Raw genomic sequence first — 26,021 nt, 5'->3', positions numbered from 1 at the left:
AGAGAAGTTATGAGGGGGGAACAGCCATTGTAATCCATAAGCTGTACTTTGGAAATTTATATTTATTAAATAAAAGTTAAAAAAAGTATTGTCAAGGTGAAATGGATTTTAATAATGTATTTTATTTTAATCAATATATTCAAAATATAATCATTTTAACATCTAATCAAGTTGCTAATGAAAGATTTTACATTTGTGCTTTCTTTAAATCCAGTATGTATTTTAGACGTCATTTATCTCAATAAAAATGCTAAATTCTTTTTTTTTTTTTTTGACAGGCAGAGTGGACAGTGAGAGAGAGAGAGAGACAGAGAGAAAGGTCTTCCTTTTGCCATTGGTTCACCCTCCAATGGCCACCGTGGCTGGCGCGCTGCGGCCGGCACACCACGCTGATCTGATGGCAGGAGCCAGGTGCTTCTCCTGGTCTCCCATGGGGTGCAGGGCCCAAGCACTTGGGCCATCCTCCACTGCACTCCCTGGCCACAGCAGAGAGCTGGCCTGCAAGAGGGGCAGCCGGGACAGAATCTGGTGCCCCGACCGGGACTAGAACCCGGTATGCCGGCGCCACAAGGCGGAAGATTAGCCTAGTGAGCTGTGGCGGCGGCCGCTAAATTCTTTTAAAAAATATTTATTTTATTTATTTGAAAGGAAGACCTGCAGAGACAGAAGCAGAGAGAGAGAGAGAGAGTGACTTTCTATCTGCTGGTTCACATCCTGAATGGCTGCAACAGCCATATATTTTGAATATATTGATTAAAATAAAATACATTATTTATAATGTATTATATAAAATATATTATTCAGATGAAGCCAGGGGCCAGCATCTCTGAATCTCCCATGTAGGTGGCAGGGACCCAAGTACTTCTGCCATCGTTCACTGTTTTCCCAGGGTCATTAGCAGGGAGCTGGATTGGAAGTAGAGCAACCAAGACTCAACCAACACTCAAATGAGATGCCTGCATTGCAAAAGGCTGGTTAACCTACTGCACCCCAGCACCAATCCAATGTTTATGTACTGAATATACATACATTTCAGCATCCCACATAATATGATAATTTTTGCTATAATTAACCATCTATAAGTAATTTAAAAGACTAAAAAGTTATTTAGTCCTTTGTTTTTTACCTACATTGCTGTTTACTGTATTTGTTGATACTTGATCTTTCCTGTACATCAAGGTTAGCATCTGATGCCATTTTCTTTCATCCTGGAGAACAACCTGTAACGTTCCTGTAGTTTAAGTCTAGTGGTGATTAATTATATTGCTTTTTGTCTGAAATTGTCTTTTTCCCCTATTTGTTAGTATATTTTCACCACATATACAATTGTGTATTGGAGTATATTTTCTCTCAAAGCTTTAAATGTGTCATTCTATTGTTTCTGATGAGAAATCAGTCATCATTTATGTATGGTTGTATTGTGGTTTTTGTTACTGTTTTAAGATCTCTTCTTTTTTAAAAGATTTGATTATTTTGATATTTGATTATTTGAAAGTCAAACTGAGAGAGAGAGAGAGAGCGAGAGAGAGAGATCGATCGCTCTTCCATTCACTGGCTCATTTCACAGATGGAAACAATGGCCAGGGCTGAATCAGGTCAAAGCCAGGAGCATATCTCCCACATATAGTTAGATCTCCCACATACAGGAGGATCTTCTATTTTCTCCCCAGGCCTTAGTAGGGAGCTGGATCAGAAGTTTAGGAACCAGGATACGAACCAGAGCCAAAATATGATGCCAATGTTGCAGGTGACCACATTACCCACTACACCACAATTCTGGCCCCAAGGTCTTATCTTTTAAATGCACTTGTCCACAAATTTCTTGTAGTTCCCTTCTATAAAGGATATATTTCTTAATTTCTTTAAAGGTTTTTGAATCTCTGATATTTATATTCTATCTTTCATAAATATAAGATATATAAATATATATAAATATTAAATATAGAAATAAGAATAAATGTATTTCATAAATATAAGAAAATATTTAGTTATTGATTTTCTTATTCTGTTATGTGTTGCTATGACAAAATATCACAGACTGTGTAATTTATAAGGAATTTTTTATAGTCTGGAGATTGAGAAGTAGAAGGTCAACAGGCACCTCTGGTTAGGGCTGAAGGCCCTCGGTAGAAAGTATCACATGGTGAGGGAGGGAGAGACAGACCTCATAGCCCCAAGCCCTTTAAAATGACATTAATCTACTTGTAAGGATTGGAACTGCTACTTTGGGAATTAAATTTCCAATGTATATTTTTGGGGAAAATATTAAAAACACAGACATTTTCAAATTTCATCCTATTTTTTCTTTTAGCCTTTTCCAATTTGACGTTAAGTCCATAAGTTCATTTTCATCTGTTACCATATTTTAAACCCCTACACGGTGTTTCTTTCAAGTTTACTTTTTCACTGGTAATCATCTTTTTGTGCTTTGAGTACTTGAAAATATTTAGAGGTAACTTAACCAACTTTGCTGCTACTTGTAACATCTCAGTTAACTTGCTTTTTCTAGTGATTTTCCCCTTAAACATGAATCACATTTTCATTTCTTTACATCTGTAGACCTTCTGAATTGAATCCTTAATTTATAAATTCCGTGTTTCAGAAATTTTGGATATTGGTATAATCTTCAGTAGAGTGATTTTTTTTCCTCTAGAAGATAATAAACTGATTGGATGGATCAGCTTCACATTCTAAAATTGAAGTGTTGTGTTCCTTTTGGGGAGTCATATTGTTTCTTGTATTTCTATGTGTTCTTTTAGGCATAAATATAAACACTTGTTGGTTTTTTTTTATCTCATGGCTTTTATCTTTAATTTTTTTTTAACTTTTATTTAATGAATATAAATTTCCAAAGTACAGCTTATGGACTACATTGGCTTCCCCCACCCCTCCGATGACTTCCCTCCCACCCGCAACCCTCCCCTTTCCCGCTCTCTCTCCCCTTCCATTCATATCAAGATTCATTTTCAATTTTCTATATATACAGAAGATCAGTTTAGTATACATTAAGTAAAGATTTCAACAGTTTGCACCCACATAGAAACACAAAGTGAAATATACTGTTTGAGTACACGTTATAGCATTAAATCTCAAAGTACAGCACATTAAGGACAGAGATCCTACATGAGGAGTAAGTGCACAGTGACTCCTGTTGTAGACTTTACAAATTGACACTCCTGTTTATGGCATCAGTAATCTCCCTATGCTCCAGTCATGAGTTTCCAAGGCTATGGAAGCCTTTTGAGTTCCCCGACTCTTATCTTGTTTAGACAAGGTCATAGTCAAAGTGGAGGTTCTCTCCTCCCTTCAGAGAAAGGCAGCTCCCTTTTGAAGACCTGTTCTTTCCACTGGGATCTCACTCACAGAGATCTTTCATTTAGGTCTTTTTTTTTTTTTTTGCCAGAGGCTTTCCATGCCTGAAATACTCTCATGGGCTTTGCAGCCGGATTGGAATGCCTTTAGGGCTGATTCTGAGGCCAGAGTGCTGTTTAGGACATCTGCCATTCTATGAGTATGCTGTGTATCTCGCTTCCCATGTTGGATCACTCTCCCCTTTATTTGTTCTATCGGTTAGTATTAGCAGGCACTAGACTTGTTTATGTGCTCCCTTTGACTCTTAGTCCTTTCATTATGATCAATTGTGAACTGAAATTGATCACTTGGAGTAGTGAGATGGCATTGGTACATGCCACCTTGATGGGATTAAATTGGAATCCCCTGGTATGTTTCTAACTCTACCATTTGGGGCAAGTCAGCTTGAGCATGTCCCAAATTGTACATCCCTTCCCTCTCTTATTCCCACTCTTACGTTTGACAGGGATCACATTTCAGTTAAATTTCAACACTTAAGAATAACTGTGTATTAATTGCAGAATTAAACCAGTAGTATTAAGTAGAACAGACAAAAAACTACTAAGAGGGATAATGTATTAAGTTGTTCATTAACAGTCTGGGCTATGCTGATCAAGTCACCGTTTCTCATAGTGTTCATTTCACTTCAACAGGTTTCCTTTTTGGTGCTCAGTCAGTTGTCACTGATCAGGGAGAACATATGATATTTGTCCCTTTGGGACTGGCTTATTTCACTCAGCATGATGTGTTCCAGATTCTTCCATTTTGTTGCAAATGACTGGATTTCATTGTTTTTTACTGCGGTATAGTATTCTAGAGTACATATCCCATAATTTCTTTATCCAGTCTACTGTTGATTGGCATTTAGGTTGGTTCCAGATCTTTGCTATTGTGAATTGTGCTGCAATAAACATTAGGGTGCAGACCGCCTTTTTTGTTTGCCAATTTAAATTCCTTTGGGTAAATTCCAAGGAGTGGGATGGCTGGGTCGAACGGTAGGGTTATCTTCAGGTTTCTGAGGGATCTCCAGACTGACTTCCATAGTGGCTTCACCAGTTTGCATTCCCACCAACAGTGGGTTAGTGTCCCTTTTTCCCCACATCCTCGCCAGCATCTGTTGTTGGTACGTTTCTGAATGTGAGCCATTCTAACTGGGATGAGGTGAAACCTCATTGTGGTTTTGATTTGCATTTCCCTGATTGCTAGTGACCTTGAACATTTTTCATGTGCCTGTTGGCCATTTGGATTTCCTCTTTTGAAAAATGTCTATTGAGTTCCTTGGCCCATCTCTTAAGTGGGTTGTTGGTTTTGTTTTTGTGGAGTTTCTTGTTCTCTTTGAAGATTCTGGTTATTAACCCTTTATCTGTTGCATAGTTTGCAAATATTTTTTCCCATTCTGTCCGTTGTCTTTTCACTCTCCTGACTGTTTCTTTTGCAGTACAGAAACTTCTCAGTTTGATGTAATCCCAGTAGTTGATTCTGGCTTTGACTGCCTGAGCCTCCCGGGTCTTTTCCAGAAACTCTTTGCCTGTGCCAATATCTTGAAGGGTTTCTCCAATGTTCTCTAATAACTTGATGGTGTCAGGTCGTAGATTTAGGTGTTTAATCCATGGTGAGTGGATTTTTGTGTAAGGTGTAAGGTAGGGGTCTTGCTTCATGCTTCTGCACGTGGAAATCCAGTTTTCCCAGCACCATTTATTGAATAGACTGTCCTTGCTCCAGGAATTGGTTTTAGATCCTTGATCAAATATGAGTTGGCTGTAGATGTTTGGGTTGATTTCTGGTGTTTCAATTCTGTTCCATTGGTCTATCCATCTGTTTCTGTACCAGTACCATGCTGTTTTGATTACAACTGCCCTGTAGTATGTCCTGAAATCTGGTATTGTGATGCCTCCAGCTTCGTTTTTGTTGTACAAGATTGCTTTAGCTATTTGAGGTCTCCTGTGTCTCCATATGAATTTCAACTTCATTTTTTCTGGATCTGAGAAGAATGTCTTTGGTATCTTGATTGGTATTGCATTGAATGTATAAATTGCTTTTGGGAGAATAGACATTTTGATGATGCTGATTCTTCCAATCCCTGAACATGGAAGATTTTTCCATTTGTTGGTATCCTCTTCTATTTCATTCTTTAAGATTTTGTAATTTTCATCGTAGAGATCTTTAACGTCCTTGGTTAAGTTTATTCCAAGGTATTTGATTGTTTTTGTAGCTTGTGAATGGGATTGATCTTAGCAGTTCTTTCTCAGATGTGGCATAGCTTATGTATACAAAGGCTGTTGATTTTTGTGCATTGATTTTGTATCCTGACAGTTTGCCAAACTCCTCTATGAGTTCCAATAGTCTCTTAGTAGAGTTCTTTGGATCCTCTAAGTAAAGAATCATATCGTCTGCAAAGAGGGATAGTTTGATTTCTTCCTTCTCAATTTGTATTCCTTTGATTTCTTTTTCTTGTCTGATGGCTCCGGCTAAAAGTTCCAGAACTATGTTAAATAGCAGTGGTGAGAGTGGGCATCCCTGCCTGGTGCCAGATTTCAGTGGAAATGCTTCCAACTTTTCCCCATTCAATAGGATGTTGGCCGTGGGTTTTTCATAAATTGCTTTGATTATATTGAGGAATGTTCCTTCTATACCCAATTTTCTTAGAGTTTTCATCATGAAAGGGTGTTGAATTTTATCGAATGCTTTCTCTGCATCTATTGAGATAATCATATGGTTTTTCTTCTGCAGTCTGTTAATGTGGTGAATCACATTGATTGATTTGCAAATGTTGAACCATCCCTGCATACCAAGGATAAATCCCACTTGGTCTGGGTGGATGATTTTTCTGATGTGTTGTTGTATTCTATTGGCGAGAATTTTATTGAGGATTTTTGCGTCTATGTTCATCAGGGATATTGGTCTATAATTTTCTTTCAGTGCTGCATCTTTCTCTGGCTTAGGGATTAAGGTGATGCTGGGTTCATAGAAAGAATTTGGGAGGACTCCCTCTTTTTCAATTGTTCTGAATAGTTTGAGAAGAAATGGAATTAGTTCTTCTTTAAATGTCTGGTAGAATTCAGCAGTGAATCCATCTGGTCCTGGGCTTTTCTTTGTTGGGAGGGCCTTTATTACTGTTTCAATTTCTGTTTAAGTTATGGGTCTATTTAGGTTTTCTATGTCTTCATGGTTCAATTTCTCTCTTGCACATTTTAGGATCTTTTCTTTATGTTTCACTGTGGTGAGTTTAATTACAACGTGTCATGCTGAGGATCTCTTTTGGTCATGTGTACTGGGGGTTCTATGAGCTTCCTGTACTAGGATGTCTCTGTCCTTCTCCAAACCCAGAAAGTTCTCTGCTAGTATCTCACTAAAAAGGCCTTCTAATCCTTTCTCCCTCTCCATGCCTTCAGGAACTCCTAGAACTCGAATGTTGGTTTTTTTAAATAGTATCCTGTAGATTCCCAACAATATTTTTTAGATTTCTAATTTCCTCTTCTTTTCTTTGGTTTGACTGTATCCTTCTGTTCTCTGTCTTCTAAGTCCGATATTCTCTCTTCTGCTTCACCCATTCTGTTTTTAAGGCTCTCTAATGTGTTTTTGTCATTAGATCTATTGAGCTCTTCATTTCCTTTTGATTTCTCTTCACTATCACACTTTCCTGTTCTACTAGTTTCTGTGTTTCATTTTGATTCTTCCTTAAAATTTCATTTTCACAAGAGAGATTTTCAGTCCTGTCCAATAAGGATTTCTGTAGTTCAAGGATTTGCTTTTGAAAACTTCTAAATGTTCTTATCATAAATTTTTTGAGATCCACTTCTTGCATTTCTTCTATCTCATCATCTTCATAATCTTGGCTTGGGGTGTTTTGTTTATTTGGAGGCGTCATAGTGTCATTGTTGATCTTGTTCCCTCGATTTTTGTGTTTGTTGCTTGGCATAGTTAATTCTTCTTCCCTCACTGTGAGTTTTTTTTATACTATGTCTGTGGTAAGTGGACTGCCTGCTTTTTGAGGAGCCTTAGATGCTTGAGATGGGTGTGGCCTGAGATCTCTGCTTGGTTCTTCTGGGTTACAGGTGTGCAAAGGTGACACCCTCAGGTTATGCGTGATAAATCTCTCTCTCTCTCTATTTATTTATTTTTTTATTTTATTTTTTTTTTATTTTTTATTCAGGAGGTAAGTAATACCGCACAGCTGAGCAGAATTGATGGTATTTAGCTTCCGATCTCTGGCTTCTACCCAAAGAGTCTGTGCCAGCTCAGTTTCTCCTGCGGACTCCCACTGGGTTGCCTAGGCTACTGAATTGTAGCCTTAGCTCTCCCCTTTTATTATGTATATCCCAAGTGGGGCCTACTCTTTGTCTCTTGCTCGCCTTTGCAAGGTTGGCGGAGAGAGAAACTTGTCTGTACCAGTACCCCCCACCTTTTTTTTTTTTTTCCTTCTCTCCTGTAGTCAGTCTGGTGAACTTTCCCGCTTCAAAGCCCGCTTCCCTCTAAATTCTGTCCACCATTTCCCCGCCAATGTCTCCGGTTACTGAGCTCACCTCCCCTTCCAGCGCCGATGTGTGGACTCGGGGCCTTGGGCATCCCTCTTCTCTCCACTGGTGTATGTGTCACATCCACTCCCCTTCCCGCACTGGCGCACAGACCCTGCAGCTCCCGGGGCTCGGCTTCCATGTAGTGGGCGACCTTGCTCTCCCAGTAGGTCCTCTGAGTCACAGCCACTAGATCCGGAAGAGTTTCCTCTGCAGTTTTTTCCTGATCCTTTTTCTGAGGCTACCATAACTCCACTTTTATTAAACTAAAATTTCCCGGACTATTGGTGTGCGCCCTCACTATTCCGCCATCTTTCATGGCTTTTATCTTTGAAATATGCCTCTGTGGCTCAGTGAATAATCTTATCCTTCAGTGGATACCCATAATCATATGCTGTGTTGGGTCAGGGAGCTCTGGCCAGTGATTGAGGGTGGGACAAGAGTCCAGGTGACACCCAAGTTATGTGTGGGAGATCTCCTATATCATCATCAGCAGAGGGGAAGTTATGGTCTCATAGGATGGTGTGAACAAAGCCCCTCTCTGCCAAGGTGAACCAACCACCCAGGGTGATCCCACAGTGCCTAGGCATCTGACCCATTCAGGTGCACGAACTCCTCAGTGTGAGCACGGAACCCTGAGCCACTGAAACCAGAAACAGTGATTACCCAAAGGCGCAGCTACACTCTATTTCACACCCTATTCCACAGTCATAGAATTCTCACATTCACAGGGAGATGTACTAAACCACACTAGCACTTGCCCCCTTCTATCCACAGAAAGAGTGGTAGTGTTCCCAGCGCCAGCTGCCCAACCAATAGAGGTTGGTTGGTGCTCCGACTTGGCAAGTCAAGTCTGTTCCCCTTGATACAGTGAGGAGGAGGAGAGAGCTCCAACTGCCTACATGGGAGCCCTGACTGCTGCCAACCTTCCAGGCCATACTTAAAGCCAGTGGGGGACTGAGGATTTACCCTCTGGTAAAATTTCCCAGTCATGTGCAGGCTACAGCAATCTCTACTCATCTTATTAAGATGGTGTTCATCCTTGCTGGTTGCAAAGCATCTTGCTCCAAGAAGATGGTGTCCCCTCAACCCACCTTATTCTGAGAAGATGGCTTTTCCCCCAGCAACCAATGGATACTCTCATTTTCTTTCTGAAATGTTATTGCTCATTGTGGCAGGTTAAAACATGATATTCTAACTTTGGCTTTTACAGTTTCTGCTTAGAAGTAACACATGCCACTTCATTTGCATTCTGTTAGTCAAAGCAAGGCAAATGGAATACTACAAATCTTCTTACCTAAGTTTCATTGTTGGGGAATTTTTAATTCTAATCCAATGAAATGAATGAATTGGATCCCCCAGGTTTTATGTCTTAATCGCAAATGTGATAATAGGTGGAGATAGCAGTTCTAGGATCTGATTATGGTTAAATTAAGTCATAAACGTAGGATCCTGTGAATGAGACCCCCGTGAAAAGAAGGGGCCATCAAGGAAGGATATACTTTTATTTGAAGGGAGGAGCGAATTTCCATTTTGCTTATGGCCTTGTCCAAATACTGATGGAATCTGTGGTCACAAAAGTCTTCCATAGCCTTGGCAGCTCATGGCAAGAGCCTCAGGGGATCACTGACATCAAACGTAAGAGTGTTAGTGTTTTTTTTTTTTTTGACAGGCAGAGTGGACAGTAAGAGAGAGAGACAGAGAGAAAGGTCTTCCTTTGCCATTGGTTCACCCTCCAATGGCTGCCACGGCTGGCGTGCTGCGGCCAGCGCACCGCGCTGATCCGATGGCAGGAGCCAGGTACTTATCCTGGTCTCCCATGGGGTGCAGGGCCCAAGGACTCGGGCCATCCTCCACTGCACTCCCTGGTCACAGCAGAGAGCTGGCCTGGAAGAGGGGCAACCGGGACAGAATCTGGCGCCCCAACCGGGACTAGAACCCGGTGTGCCGGTGCTGCAAGGCGGAGGATTAGCCTAGTGAGCTGCGGCACCAGCCAAGAGTATTAGTTTTTAAATGAAAAACAGGAGTCACTATGCACTTATCCCCCATATCCTTAATTAGTTATACTATGAGAATTAACTGCAAAACTTGTCTCAAAATGTACTTTATATGTTGTGTGTGTGGATGCAAACTGTTGAAATCTTTGGATAGTATTGAGTTGACCCTCTGTATATAAAGTTAAACTAAAAATGAACCATGATGAAAAAATGGGATGAGAGAAGGAGTAGGAGGTGGAATGGAGTCAGGGTGGGATGACTGGTATGGGGAAAAGAACCACTATATTCTTCAAGTTGTACCTATGAAAAATGCATTCATTAAATAAAATCTTAAAAATGGGTAGGATCCTAATCTGATAAGACTGATGGCCTCTGAAGAGAAGGAATCCTTCTCTCTATTTTCTGTTTCTCTTTCTCTCTTCACCATATAAAGCACATCAGCAAGGCTATCACTGGAGATTCTAGATGGCAATGAAGAAAAGCTCAGTGTTTGCTCCTTCCACCACTAAGAAAACCCAACTTCTAGGGTGAATGCATAAGGAAGACCACCTAAACACAGTAAGAGAACAGGGCCACACAGTACGACACCAAGAGCAGGAATCACAGCATAGGGAGAGAAGAAAGAGGGACAAAGCCAAACCCAGAGTGTCAGAAGCTGTAGCCTCATGATTGGGAGTTTGTTTACCTGTTGTAGGGGAAAGGGTGAGCAGGAGAGCATCAGTGTAGCCAACTGTATAAATCGCTTACATGGGAATCACTCACTAGAGGGGAATCCAGCCACCAAAGACCAGCAGCTCAGTAGGAAAAGCTTCCTGGAAGACTCATGGCTCTTTGGCTTCAGAGAAAGAACTAGCACAGTCCCCACCCTAAACCCTTGGAGTGAGGGCTGTGGTGGTGAGGTGCCACCTTGAGAAGTGAATTACTGTAAGAATCCATTCTGTGGTAGTAGACAGAAATGCTTGCCTATCTTACTAGGAGCCCCAGCAGTAATCCTGCATTTTATTTTTTTTAAGATTTATTTATTTATTTGAAGGGCGGAGTTACAGAAAGGAAGAGGTTGAGAGAAAAAAGAGAGGTATTCCATCCACTGGATCACCTGCCCATATGGCTGTAACGGCCAGAGTTTGGCTGATCCAAAGCCAGAAGCCTGGAGTTACTTCCAGGTCTCCCACACAGGTGCAGAGGCCCAAGGACTTAGGTCATCTTCTACTGCTTTTCCAGGCCATCACAGAGAGCTAGATCAGAAGTGGAGCAGCCAGGACTGGAACCGGCACCCACATGGGATGCCAGCACTGCAGGCAGCAGCTTTACGTGCTACACCACAACACCAGTCCAGTCCTGCATTTTAGCACAGATTCAGTTGGTTTCAAAAAAGCAGCAACAATCCCAGCATGTTAGCCTACACAGTACTCTACCTCAGTTGACATTGGAAACAGGGCAGCTGGGAGAGCCAGACCTAAGGACGCTGGATTTAGGTGAGAGGTTGCCTCGACAGAATTGAGTTCATTCTCCTGCCCGCCTGCTCCTCTCCATCAACTCCTTGAAGCATTTCAGGTTGAGGCTGGAACCTGTGCACACAGGGATTTATTCAGATTTCCATGTACCCATCCAGCCCTAATATAGAGGCTTAGTGGTTCCTGCAAACTACCGATTGATCTTTCAATAGATCTGAGTTGCGTTAGGAAGTGGGTCAGTTTTCTAGATGGTGTGAATGTCTAAGTGGGTGAAAGTTTCTGGGATTGTGTACTCTGAAATGTGAATCCAGCTGCTTCCACTATCATTGAAAGGCAAGGGACAACTCAGATCTAGCTCTGTCACCTCCACACCAACAATAGCCAAAGGTGCTGCACTATGCTTATCTCAGATGTCACTCTGTACTCCTGCACCACCTAAGAATAGTGGCCAGGACTCCTTGGCTCTACCTAGTACATGAACTTGGAGCTCTGGCTTATGTCTTATGCCCCATCTAGTACGGCAACACCTTGCCCACTGGGACTTTGGAACTGTGTGGAGTCCTGTCTAACACAGAAAACCAGCATTGCTTGCTGGAATCTCTGTCCAACAGCTTCTGTGCTCTGTTGACACCCAGAATGGGACTCAGAGCTCCAGCCACTTCCATGGAAGCTGCCAGTTGAGGAATTGCTGTTGACTTGTTCAGGCATGAGGTTTCTGAACCTAAACAATCCCAGCAAGCAACTTACGGACAAGTAGTCCAAGACGACTTGTGCTGCTGACAAAGAGCTAAAGTCACTCTCACAGATACAGCCTCCCTGACAATAGCTTTGTGAACAGCATACTCCATTATGTGACTTCTGCACTACCGAAACTCTTGGAGCTCTGGCTCTGAGCTACGGCCAGAGCTGCAAGACATCTAGCTCTTTGGGCCAACACTTGCAACTCCAGAACCTGTCTTGGATTTACTGGCTTGATATATATATATATATATATATATATATATATATATATATATATACACACATATATATATATATATATGTGTGTGTGTGTGTGTGTGTGTGTGTGAAGCACATTTATATTAACAGAAAGGTCTCCTCCTAACTCCTGAGAAGCTCTTCAACAAGTCCTTTCCTCAGGAGGTGACTGGGGACCTGCATAACAGGAAACTCAGGTCTACACTGAGCCATGGGAACAGCCCACATCCTTCATATGGCTACTATCAATGATATAAAATAAAGGCATACACCGACTATATTATGTTTATACTATAGTAAGTATATACACAGGATAGAATACTACTCAGCCATAAAAATGTTGAAGGGGCCAGTGCTGTGGAATATTAGGTTAAGCCTCTTCCTGTTGTGCCATATGGCATCGCAAATGAGCACTGGTTTGTGTTCCAAATGCTCCTATTCTTATCCGTCTCTTTGTTAATGGCCTGGGAAAGCAGTGAAATATGTCCCAAGTCCTTGGGTCCTTGTAGCCATGAGGGAGACCTGGAGGAAGCCCCTGGCTCCTGGCTCCAGATCGGACTATCTCCAGCATATGTGGCCTCTTGGGGAATGAACCAGTGTGTGGAAGAGCTCTCTCTCTCTGCCTCTATCTGTCTATAACTCTGCCTCCCAAATGAATAACTATATCTTTAAAAAAAAAAAGAACAAAATCTTACCTTTTGCAGCAATATGGATGCACCTGCCGATCATTATGCTTGTTGAAATAAGCTAGACCCAAGAAAACAAATACCATATGTTTTCTGGTTTGTGGCAGACAAAAGTGCAACCTTATTCTTTATACAAAAATCAACACAAATTGGATCAAGGATCTAAAACTATGTCCTGATACCATCAAATTATCAAAGAAAATAATAAAAGAATCGCTGTAAGACATTGTGATAGGCAAAGACCCATTATTAGACTAAGAGACTTCTGCACAGCAAAGGAAACACTCAAAAATGTTAGAAAGCAACTGACACAATGGGTGAAAATATTTGCAAATCATGCAACTCATACAGGATTAATATCCAGAATCTATAAGGAGTCAAGAAACTCAACATCAAAACAAACAGTCCAGTTTAGAAATGGGCAAAGGACAAGAACTGGCAGTTTTTAAAAGACGAAATTTATATTGTCAGTAGACATATTAAAAATGTCCAGGATCACTAGCCATCAGGGAACTATAAATATAAAACACAATTTAGTTTTGCCTCACCCCAGTTAAAATGGTTATCATCCAAAAATTAAAAAAAAAATAATAAAAGCTGCTGAGGCTGTTGGGGGAAAGGTATCCTGATGCACTCTTGGTGGGGATGTAAACTAGTACAACCATTATAGAAAACAATGCAGAGATTCCTCAGAAATCTGAAAAGAGATCTGGTATAACCCAGAAATCTCCCTCATGCTAATTAACACAAAAAATAAAATCAGCATATGAAAATGTTATCTATATCCCAATGTTAATTGCAGCTCAATTCGCAATAACATATATGGAATCAACCCAGATATCCACCAGTTGATGAATAGATAAACTAAATATAGTATATATACACTATAGAATACAGCTCAGCCATAAAAAATTATAATCTTGTCTTTTGCAACAAAATGGATGCAACTAGAATTCACTGTGCTTAGTAAAATAAGCCAGTCCCAAGAAGACAAACATCATATGTTTGCTCTGTGCCAGTTAATAGAGAATACAAAAAATATATAGGAATGCAATGTACTTTTTTGATACAATTGTTGTTTATATCCCTTGTTCATTCTCTGGTGGAACTATGGTCTTTGTACTTTTCAATTGTTGCCGTTATGGTTAGTGGTATGTTAAGCCTGTGAACATAGAGTGGATGGAAATTAGGTTTTTGCACAAATTGAAGATAAAGGAAGTAAGGAAAGGAGGGAGTTCGAGGGAGGGAGAGGGGGAAAGAGGGAAGTATGGTTATCTTCTTAGAATTGTACTTATGGGGGTTGATGTTGTGTTGTAATGGGTAAAGCCACCACCCTCAGTGCCGGCATCCCATATCGGTGCCAGCTCGAGTACTAGCTGCTCCACTTCTGATCCAGATTTCTGCTATGGGCTGGGAAAGCAGTAGAAGATGGCCCAAGTCCTTGAGCCCCTGCACCCATGTGGGAGACACAGAAGAAGCTCCTCGCTCCTGGCTTCAGATTGGCCAGCTCCAGCCGTTGTGACCAATTGGGGAGTGAACCAGCAGATGGAAAACCTCTCTCTATCTACCTCTCCTTCTCTCTGTGTGTAAATCTGACTTTCAAGTAAATAAAAAATCTTTAAAAAATTGCATTTATGTAATCTGTTATCTTTACATAAATTTAAAAATTTTAAAGATATTTTTATTTATTTGAGAGACAAGTTATAGACAGAAATAGTGAGAGACAGAAAGAAAGGTCTTCCATCCACTTGTTCCCTCCCCAAGTGGCCACAATGGCTGGAGCTGAGCCAATTGGTCGCCAGGAGCCAGGAGCTTCTTCTGGGTCTTCCACATTAGTACAGGGGCCCAAGTCCTTGGGCCATCTTCCATTGGTTTCTCAGGCCATAAGCAGGAATCTGGATTGGAAGAAGAGCAGCCGGAATACCAACCAGTGCCCAAATGGGATGCTGGCATCACAGACAGAGGCTTAGCCTACTATGCCACAGTGCCACATCCTAAATTTTTTTAAAGAAGTAAATCTACTTAATGAAATATAAGTAGATATACTCCCAAATTTGGAGAAAGATAAAACTTCCAAAAACAGGAAGTTCATTGAACCTCAATTAGGTATTATATGAAAACATCCTCAGGGCTAGTGTTGTGGTGGTTAAGTCACCACCTTCGATGTTGGCATTCATGAGTGCTGGTTCAGGTACTGCCTGCTCCACTTCCTATCCATCTCCCTCCTATTGCACCTGGGAAGGCAGCAGAAGGTGGCTGAAGCACTTAGGCTTGTGCTACTCACACAGGGAACCAGGATAGTGTTCCAAGTTTCTGGCTTTGTCTTGGCCCAACTATGGACATTGTGTTCCCTTGGTGAGTAAACCAGTAGATGAAAGATCTCCTGATCTCTTTCTGTATTTCTTTCCCTGCAATAAATAAATCTTTTTAAAAAATCTCACCATGATGCATTGTACTCAAACTGAAAAATAAAACATAAAGATTATATTATAAATTTTCCTGAGAAAAGTACCAGGTCACTTTTAATTAGACGGCAGCAGGTTTCTCAACAGAAATCCTATAGGCCAAGAAGAATGTGGAGATAAAGTTCTGAACGAACTTTATCCAACCCAGAATACTTTTTCCAGTGAAGCTCTCATTCATGATTGGTAAATAATGAGTACTCAAGACAAGAAAAAAGTCTGAATTTATCATCATCCTACTGGCCTTGTAAATAATCCTTGAGGATATATCATATACAGAAACAGAGAAAAGCTAACCAGCACCATAAATAATGTGATGGAAGAAAACATACTAGTATAAAAACAAGTGAACGGAAGCAAACAGATATTCTAAACAAATGAAAATTAAAAGTGAGCATGAGTAGTTATATCTTTATCATACAAAATAGACTTTAACACAAAAACTGTTAAAAAAAAAGAGAGAGACATAGAGAGTCACTATATTATGATCAAGGAATAAAAAAGAAGATAAGACTAATATAGACGTATATACATCTGATAGTAGGGTATCCTGTTTTATAAAACAAACAGATATCAACTGATCTAATTAAGAATACAAACTACAATAAAATAGTACATAGTGAGGAGTTTAACACCCTTTTTCCTCAATTGGGAAATGAACTGGAGAAATATCCACAAAGAAACAACAGAACTGACCAACAAAATAGGCCAAATGTACCTAATAAACATCTACAAAACATTCCATTAGAAGGCTGCAAAATATTTTAATCAGTACATGGAGCATTCTCTAGGACAGAACACATACTAGGCCATGAAACAAGTCTCAACAAATTTTTAAAAAATGAAATAACACGCATCTTCTCCGATGAAAATGGACTGAAACTAGAAATTTACAACAAAGAAATTCTATAAATTAAACATGTGAAGACTGCAACATGCTCCTGAATAACCACATATCTTAGAGAAAATCATGAGAAATTTGAAAACTATTTTAAACTAATGAAAATGAAAATACAACATATCAAAACTTATGGGATATAGGCTGGCGCTGCAGCTCACTAGGCTAATCTTCCGCCTGTGGTGCCGGCACCCCAGGTTCTAGTCCCGGTCGCGGCTCCTCTTCCAGCCCAGCTCTCTGCTGTGGCGCGGGTAGGCAGTGGAGGATGGCCCAAGTGCTTGGGCCCTGCACCCGCATGGGAGACCAGGAGGAAGCACCTGGCTCCTGGCTTCGGATCGGAGCAGCATGCCGGCCGTAGCGGCCATTTGGGGGTGAACCAACGGAAGGAAGACCTTTCTCTCTGTCTCTCTCTCTCTCTCACTGTCTAACTCTGCCTGTCAAAAAAAAAAAAAAACTTATGGGATATAGGAAAATTAGTCTTATGAGTAAAGCCTATAGCACTAAGTTCCTACATAAAAATGGATTAATATCAAATCAGAAATGTAACCATTCATCTCGAGAACCTAAAAAAAAGGAACAAAGCAAACCCAAAATTAGTAGGAAAGAGATAATGAAATTAAAATAAATCAATGTAGACATTAATAGGAAATTTAAAAATCAATGCGGAATATCAATGAAATGCAGAGACTTTCTTAGAAGAAAATAAGCAAAACTTGTAAACCATTAGACTGAGTAATCAAGAAAAACAGAAGACTCAAATCAATGAGATAAAATACTACAACAGATATCACAAAAATGCAAACCATAATTAACAATTATTATGAAAAATTATATGCCAATAAACTGGAAAATCTAGAAGAAGTAGATATATTTCTGGACATATAATTTACCAAATATAAAACATGAACATCTAGAAAATCTGAATAGTTCAATACTTAGGGTTGAGATTGAATCAGGAATAAAGAGTCTCTCAACAAAGAAAAGCTCAACATAAGATAGCTTCATTTCTGAATTCTACCAGTTTTAAGGAAGAATTAACACTAAGTGTTCTCAAATTATTCCAAAGTAATGAAAGGGAAAGAACTCTTAAAACTCAATCTATGGCTGGTGCCGCGGCTCACTAGGCTAATCCTCCGCCTTGCGGCGCCGGCACACCAAGTTCTAGTCCCGGTCGGGGTGCCGGATTCTGTCCCAGTTGCCCCTCTTCCAGGCCAGCTCTCTGCTGTGGCCAGGGAGTGCAGTGGAGGATGGCCCAAGTCCTTGGGCCCTGCACCCCATGGCAGACCAAGATAAGTACCTGGCTCCTGCCATCGGATCAGCGTGGTGCGCTGGCCGCAGCGCGCTGGCCACGGCGGCCATTGGAAGGTGAAGCAATGGCAAAAGAAGACCTTTCTCTCTGTCTCTCTCTCTTACTGTCCACTCTGCCTGTCAAAAAAAAAAGGTAAATAATTTGCCTTTAAAAAAAAAAAAACTCGATCTATGACACCATTGCTACCTTAATTTTAAAACCAGAGAAAGATGTAACAAAGAAATGGAACTATAGGCCAATATCTGATGAACATAGATGCAAAAATCCTCAACAGAATAATAGAAAATAAGATCCAATAACACATTATGAATATCATTTCCCCTTACAAATTGGGATTGATTGCAAGGATGCAGGAATGGTTCAACAATTACAAGCCAATAAATGTGATATATCACGTAAACAAAATGCAGGATAAAAATCATATGGTTATCTTTCTTATTAGATGCAGATAATGATTAAAATATAGCACTATTTCATGATCTAAACTTTGAAATTGAGTATAAAAGAAAAATACTTCAACACAATAATGGCAATATATGATAATCCCATATCCACTATCACATCGAACTACAGAAAGCTGGAAGTATTTCCTGTAAGATCTGGATCTATACAAGGATACCCATTCTTACACTGCTGTTCTATGTAGTCCTGGAAGTTTTAGCCAGAGTCATCATGAGAGAAAAATAAATCAATGGTGTACAAATTGAAAAGATGGAAGTCGAATTATCCCTCTTTTCAGATTCCATAGATATTGATTTAAGAGACTATTAGAACTTGTTACAAGATACTGTAGCAAACTATAAGAACTGAAAAAACAGTTCAGTAAAATTACAGGTTAGAAAATCACCACACAAAAATCAGTAGCATTCTTATACACCAACAATGCCGTGACTGAGAAAGAATTTATAAAAACAATCACATTCAAAAGAGCTACAAAAAATTAAATACCTTGGGATGTGAAAGATGTCTGCAACAAAATTTACAAAACATTAATTAAAGAAATAGAAGACACAAGAAATGGAAACAATTTTATCTTCATGTATTAGAAGAATAAATGTTATCAAAAAGTCCACACTATCAAGAGCAATTTAAAGATTCAATGCAATTCCAATCTAAATTCCATGAATATTTTAGGATCAGTACCACTCAGAAGAGCTACAAAATTTAAATACGTCAGGATAAATTTAATCTAGGATGTGAAAGATGTCTACAATGAAAACTAAAAACACATCGATGAAAGAAATAGAAGAAGACAAACATGGAAAAAAATTAAGATACATTTATTGGAAAAATGAACATCAAAATATCCATACTACCCAAAGCAGTTTACAGAGTCAACACAATTCCAAGTAAAAAACCGAAGCATTCTTCTCAGATCTGGGAAAAAAATAATAAAATTCATAAGGAGTCACAAGAGAACAAAATAGCTAAAGCAATCCTAAACAATACAAATAAAGCTAGAGTCATTTAAAAATCTGACTTGTTACAGGGCACTTATAATCAAAAGAGTCTGGTATTGTGACAAGTACACAATGTGGACCAATGGAACATGTTAGAGACCCCAGTAATTTATCTACACAACTATAACCAACCAATCTTTGAGAACTGAGCTAAAATCACTCACTGGAGGAAGTACAGTTTCTTCAACAAATGGTGTTGGGAAAATTGGATCCTTGCATGCCAAAGTATGAAACAAGATCACTTCCTTTTACCCTATACAAAAATCAACTCACAGTGGATCAAGGATCTAAATCTAAAACCTGAAATCATCAAACTACAAGAGGAATACATAGGGGAAACAATACAGATCACTGGCAGAGGCAAAGATTTCTTGAATAGGAATCCAGAAGCACAGGCACTAAAGACAAGTAGGCAAATGGGATTACATCAAGCTAGGAAGCTCTGCACTGCAAAGGAAACACTCAACAAGGTAAAGAAGACACTGACGGAATGGTAGAAAATATTTGCAAATTATATGTAAGATAAAATATTGATTAATAAAAGATTAATTAATATGTGTATATATATATCAACAGATTATTTTTAACTGTTGAACTCTATTTAGTGGAGTATTCATCATTTTTATGTAAATTAAATCATTATCTAAATAATAAAGTATTAGTTGGTAAAAATAGACATCTAAAACATGCGACATAATAAAAACCCCAGAAATAAATACACATATCTACAATCAGCTAATCTTTAACAAACCTGCTAAAAACATTCCCTGGAGAGAGTACAGACTCTTCAAAGTAGTGTTGGAGAAATTTGATTTCCATAGGCATAGGTTTGAAACAGAATCCCTACCATAAACCTTATATAAAAATCCACTCCAAATAGTCCTAAACTTAAGACCTGAAACTATCAAATTACTAGAGGAAACAGTAGAAGATACAGCAGAAATAGCACAAGATAGCAGCCTAGGAAAATAATCTTTGGGTTAGACCCCGAAAGCACAGACAATCAAAAAAATCAGATAAAGTGATTAGATCAAGCTAAGCAGCTTCTGCACAAGAAGCAGTTAACGAAGTAGAGAGGTATTCAACAGAATGGGAGAAATATTTGCAAACTATGCATCTGGTAAATGATTAATATCCAGAATATATAAGGAACTCAAAAAAAGAAGATCTTGGAACCAAGTAAATTTGGGGAACATCAGGCTGAAAAAATGTTATTTCTTTTTATTTATTTATTAGAGAGGCAGAGAGAAAGAGTAAGTGGGGCTTCCATTTTCTGGTTTACTCCACAAATACCATTAAGCCCAGGTAATCCAATGTCATCAAGCCCAGGTAATTCAATGAAGGACGTGGGGTCTCTTAACAGCCATCTTACCTACTAGGCCAAACACTGGCCCCTTAGTAAATTTCAGTACATGTATTCACTGCAGAATGGCTCCAAATCCTATGGAAGAGACTCCATTGACTTTCTCAGTGAGAAACAAATAGAAGCAGGCGGTGAAACCAAACTTTGAAGCTATTTTGCCTTGAGAATCTCACAGATGAAAACACTTGAAAGAATGTTAATTTATGCCATACCCATCATAGAGAAACAAATAGGTAGGTGGGTAGATATAGACACATGGGTAATTCAAGAACAAATTGTGAAATACTGTTATAATTTGCCTGTGAGTTTTATTATATTTTAAGCTATTCTTAATTCATATGGTTTTGAAGTTAGGATCCAGGCGCTCCATTTGGTCTCCCATGGGGATTGCAGAGGTCAAACTCTTTGGCCATCTTCCGCTGCTTTCCCAGGCACATTATCAGGTATCTGGATCAGAAGTAGAGCAGCTGGAACTCAGTGATGTTCCAGTGTGATGCCGGCTTATCAGGCAGTGCACACAGGGCCAGTCCCGAAATTTACTGCGTTTATCTTTCATTACAGTCCAGGAGAACTCAACTAAGGTGTTGTGGTTTTTTGAAGTTCCATTCACTGCTTATGTGTACTTTGTGCCTTTAAATCTGAATTTTGTTTCTTAATATACATGGACTCCCCTTTATGTATGAGATCTGAACATCATTGGCATTGCAGTGAAGTGGAACAGAAAAGTTTTTGCTATCTTGTTGTAATATGAATATGTCTGAGTTCACTTGACACTTTATTTCATTTTTTGTGTTTATACTTCTGTCTTTAGACAAATTGAGAAATGTTTTAGAACCTGAATTTTATTCATCTGATATTTCTCAAAACAAAGATGTTTGAAAGAATAAGAGAGGGAAGAGATACGCAACTCGGGACATGCTCAAGCTGACTTACCTCAAATGGTAGAGTTAGAAACATACCAGGGGATTCCAATTCAATCCCATCAAGGTGGCATGTACCAATGCCATCTCACTAGTCCCAGTGATCAATTTCTGTTCACAATTGATCATAATGATAGGACTAAGAACCAAAGGGATCACATAAACAAAAATAGTGTCTGCAAATACTAGCTGATAGATAAAAAAGGGAGAGAATGATCCGACATGAGAAGTGAGATACACAGCAGACCCATAAAATGGCAGATGTCCTAAACAACACTCTGGCCTCAGAATTAGCCCTTAAGGCATGTGGATCCGGCTGAAAAGCCCATGAGAGTATTTCAGGCATGGGAAGCCAAGACACTCTGGCAAAAAAAAAAAAAAAAAAAAAAAAAAAAAAAAAACCTAAATGAAAGATCTCCACGAGTGAGATCCCAGTGGAAAGAACGGGTCATCAAAGAAGGAGGTACCTTTCTCTGAAGGGAGGAGAGAACTTCCACTTTGAACATGGCCTTGTCTAAATATGATCAGAGTCAGTGAACTCAGGGGGCTTCCATAGCCTTGGCAGCTCATGACAAGAGCCTAGGGTGATTACTGATGCCATAAACAAGAGTGTCAATTTGTTAAGTCAACAACAGGAGTCACTGTGCACTTAGTCCTCATGTAGGATCTTTGTCCTTAGTGTGCTATACATTGAGATTTAATGCTATAACTAGTACTCAAACAGTATTTTTCACTTTATGTTTCTATGTGGGAGCAAACTGTTGAAATCTTTACTTAATGTATGCTAAACTGATCTTCTGTATATAAAGAGAATCAAAAATGAATCTTGATGTGAATGGAAGGGGAGAGGGAGTGGGAAAGGGTAGGGTTGCGGGTGGGAGGGACGCTATGGGGGGGAAGCCATTGTAATCCATAAGCTGTACTTTGGAAATTTATATTCATTAAATAAAAGTTAAAAATATATATATAAAGTAAACTCTATGAAAATGTTTTTGGACTTAGAGAATTAATACAGTGGCAAAATACTTTTTTTTTTTGAGAGGCAGAGTTAGACAGTGAGAGAGAGAGAGAGAGACAGAGAGAAAGGTCTTCCTTCCATTGGTTCACCCCCAAATGGCCCCTACGGCTGGTGCGCTGCGCCGATCCGAAGCCAGTAGCCAGGTGCTTCCTCCTGGTCTCCCATGCAGGTGCAGGGCCCAAGCACTTGCGCCATCCTCCACTGCCTTCCCGGGCCACAGCAGAGAGCTGGACTCGAAGAGGAGCAACCAGGACAGAATCCGGCACCCCAAATGGCACTAGAACCTGGAGCACCGGTGCCACAGGCAGAGGATTAGCCTAGTTTTTTCTTTTACCATATTGAATATAAAGTAATCTAAATCTTATTTAAGATAAAGATACACACAGAAAAACTGAACCCAGGTGTTCCTAACATATGAATCAGAGCTAAAATGATACAGAGAATAAACGTGCTATCACAGGTGTTGGTGTCATTTGAAGAGATGGGATGGGTGGGATGGCAGGACATGGACAATGCGGAAAGGACACTGGATATGGATGTAGTGCTGAAGGCCTAGAGTAACCTAATGTTATAGGGTGATAAAAACTGTCAAGTAACTCCAGGGTAGAATATTTTATGTTTTGACAAGTAAATGAATTATTTGCAAGGTGTAACACTCATTCAGAGTAAGACTCCCAGGCCACGAAGAATGGATAAATACTCTAGCAAAAGATTCTTATTGAGCTTGCATTACACGGCTCCTGAAGTCTATCTGTTGTCATTCTCAAACTACTTAATTTAGAAGTTCAGAGAGGTTTTTTTTTTACTGTTTCCCATTCAAAGGATCATGAAATACTGAAATTGAGGTCACCTCAGATCAACATAAGGAGTGGAGGAGAGACATGAATGACATAAGAATCTCTAAAACAGAGACTTCTTGGTCAAGTCAGTGAATACTGAGCAGAGAACCTGGGACAAAGGACAAAGAGAGCTGAGTAAATGCTGGCAATTTAGAGATATTTTTTTTTGACAGGCAGAGTGGACAGTGAGAGAGAGAGACAGAGAGAAAGGTCTTCCTTTTGCCGTTGGTTCACCCTCCAATGGCTGCCGCGGCCGGCGCGCTGTGGCCGGCACCACGCTCTGATCCAATGGCAGGAGCCAGGAGCCAGGTGCTTTTCCTGGTCTCCCATGGGGTGCAGGGCCCAAGCACCTGGGCCATCCTCCACTGCACTCCCTGGCCATAGCAGAGAGCTGGCCTGGAAGAGGGGCAACCGGGACAGAATCCGGCGCCCCAACCGGAACTAGAACCCGGTGTGCCGGCGCCGCTAGGCAGAGGATTAGCCTAGTGAGCTGCGGCGCCGGCCGGCAATTTAGAGCTATTACACTATGTTTTTCCTCCTAAGCTGGTATCATGAATTGGACACACACACTGTATAGTTGCCTACTAAGGCTCTCATGTACACATCCATCATTCTTGTTTTTCTTGTTATCAGATGTATTCTTTTTATAGTCTGAAATAAAAAGCCATTTGTATATATTTTATGCCATATCTATTACTTTAATTTTTTTAAATGTTTATAAAGTGTTTGGGGACAGCATTGTGGCATAGCAGGTAGCACCACTTTCCTCAACACTGGCAGCACATATGGGCCCCAGTTCAAAAACCAGCTGCTCTGACCATTGTGGTCAGCTGGGGAGTGAACCAACAGAAGGAAGACATTTCTCTCTGTCTCGCCCTCTCACTGTCTTAAAAAAAACCAAGCTGCTCCAATTCCAATTCAGCGCCCTGAAAATGCACCTAGGAAAGTGGCAGAAGATGTACCAAGTGCTTGGGCCCCTGCATCTGCAAACCTGAGAGGAATAAACTACTTGAGCCATCACCACTAACTCTCCATATATACATTAGTATGAAGCTGAAATCAGAAGCCACAGATAGGGATTGAACCTAGGTACTCTGAATTGGGACATATGAACACAAACTAGCATCTTAAGTGTAAAATCAAATTCCTATTTTGTAAGGCAGTTTTAGAAAAGTACAATTTATTTACTTCTGGTTAACTTAATTTGGAGATAACAGTTTTCCAAATTTGCCATGTAATGTATAACAGATATGAAATCTAGATGAGTCCGTGTACACCACTACTGGAATGATAAATTTGTAAGTCAGTATCTTAGAGCTAGTATATAAAGTCGTACTTACAGAGGAGGTCATCTTGGAAATTGATAAGAAAATGAGAAGACAGGTCCAGGAGCGAGCATTGAGTAGTATGTCATCATAAATCATGGAGCTGAGGGAAATCAGCGTAGGATCCTGGAAAGGGGTGAACCCACACTTGGGAGGAGAATCAGAAGATTCTTTGTCTCAAGATCAAGTGAACCTGGCCGGCACCACGGCTTACTAGGCTCCTCCGCCTGCGGCGCTGGCACCCCGGGTTCTAGTCCCGGCTGGGGCGCCGGATTCTGTCCCAGGTGCTCCTCTTCCAGTCCAGCTCTCTGCTGTGGCCCGGGAAATCAGTGGAGGATGGCCCAAGTGCTTGGGCCCTGCACCCGCATGGGAGACCAGGAGGAAGCACCTGGCTCCTGGCTTCGGATTGGCGCAGTGCGCTGGCTGCAATGTACTGGCTGTAGCGACCACTTGGGGGGTGAACCAACGGAAAAAGGAAGACCTTTCTCTCTGTCTCTATCTCTCACTGTCTAACTCTGCCTGTCAAAAAAAAAAAAAAAAGATCAAATGAACCAATGATGTACAGGAGAGCCGGTTTTCCTTGATAGTATGACAACTGAAACATCAACACAGAAAACAAAAGACTTGAGAATCAGTAAATATCAAGTAGAATTGTGTAAACCAGGAATGTTGATCTTAGGAACCAAACAGTTTTAAAATATGGCAGATATACCCCTGACTTCAGGACCACATGTTTGAGTCCAGCAGAGAGGTGCTGCACAGGATTGTAGACTGGAGTTTTGCTGTAGCTGTTATGGTTCTGAATAACAGAAAAGGTCGGATTCCTTCAGCAATATGGAGATAGCTGTCCTCAGCTAGTATAAGGAAGAACAAATTTTTACCTGAAAAACCACACTGATGCCTATACCCATCTGGAGAGTGAAAACTAGGCAAATGTAGGTGCAAAAACTAAGCAGTATTCCTGGATTAGGGGACAGGGACATATCACCAGATACATACTTGGCTTTGATCATTTTGCCCAGGTCACATGGCTATTCATAAACCAGCAGGCTACAAATGCAGTGGTGGATTCTCTAGTTGCAGCTGTTGCTGTCTACCTCCCATTTTAACCTAAGAATGTAAGACACCCTTGCAGTGATGAAGATCTTTCCTTATCATGTCTATTAAGAGTTCTGTGTGCTTCCTCTAGTTGAATGTCCATTTTGTTCTCCAAATTAGGGAAGGTTTCTATTATTATTTCACTTAATAGGCCTTCATATCCATTCTCTTTTCCACACCTGCAGGAACTCCTAAGAACTATATGTTGAGTCATTTGGTACTATCCTATAAATATTGAACATTGTTTTTAATTTTTCTAATGTCTTCTCTTTTTGTTCTGAGATATTTCCAAAGATTTGTATTCTAGCTCAGATAGTCTTTTTTGGACCACATCATTCTGTTCTTAGGG

The 26,021-nt window shown here is 40.2% G+C and overlaps 1 pseudogene; it reads right to left on the bottom strand.

Annotated features, from left to right (window-relative positions):
• LOC100356665 (rho-related BTB domain-containing protein 3 pseudogene) overlaps positions 1 to 25,587 on the bottom strand; it is a 39,324-nt pseudogene extending 13,737 nt beyond the window's left edge.
• Positions 25,588 to 26,021: the final 434 nt, after the last annotated feature.

This window comes from Oryctolagus cuniculus, chromosome 16 (assembly GCF_964237555.1).
Source record: "Oryctolagus cuniculus chromosome 16, mOryCun1.1, whole genome shotgun sequence".
NCBI lineage: Eukaryota > Metazoa > Chordata > Mammalia > Lagomorpha > Leporidae > Oryctolagus > Oryctolagus cuniculus.
The sequence above is the reverse complement of the archived record's forward strand: the minus strand, read 5'-3'. Positions and strand labels throughout refer to the sequence as shown.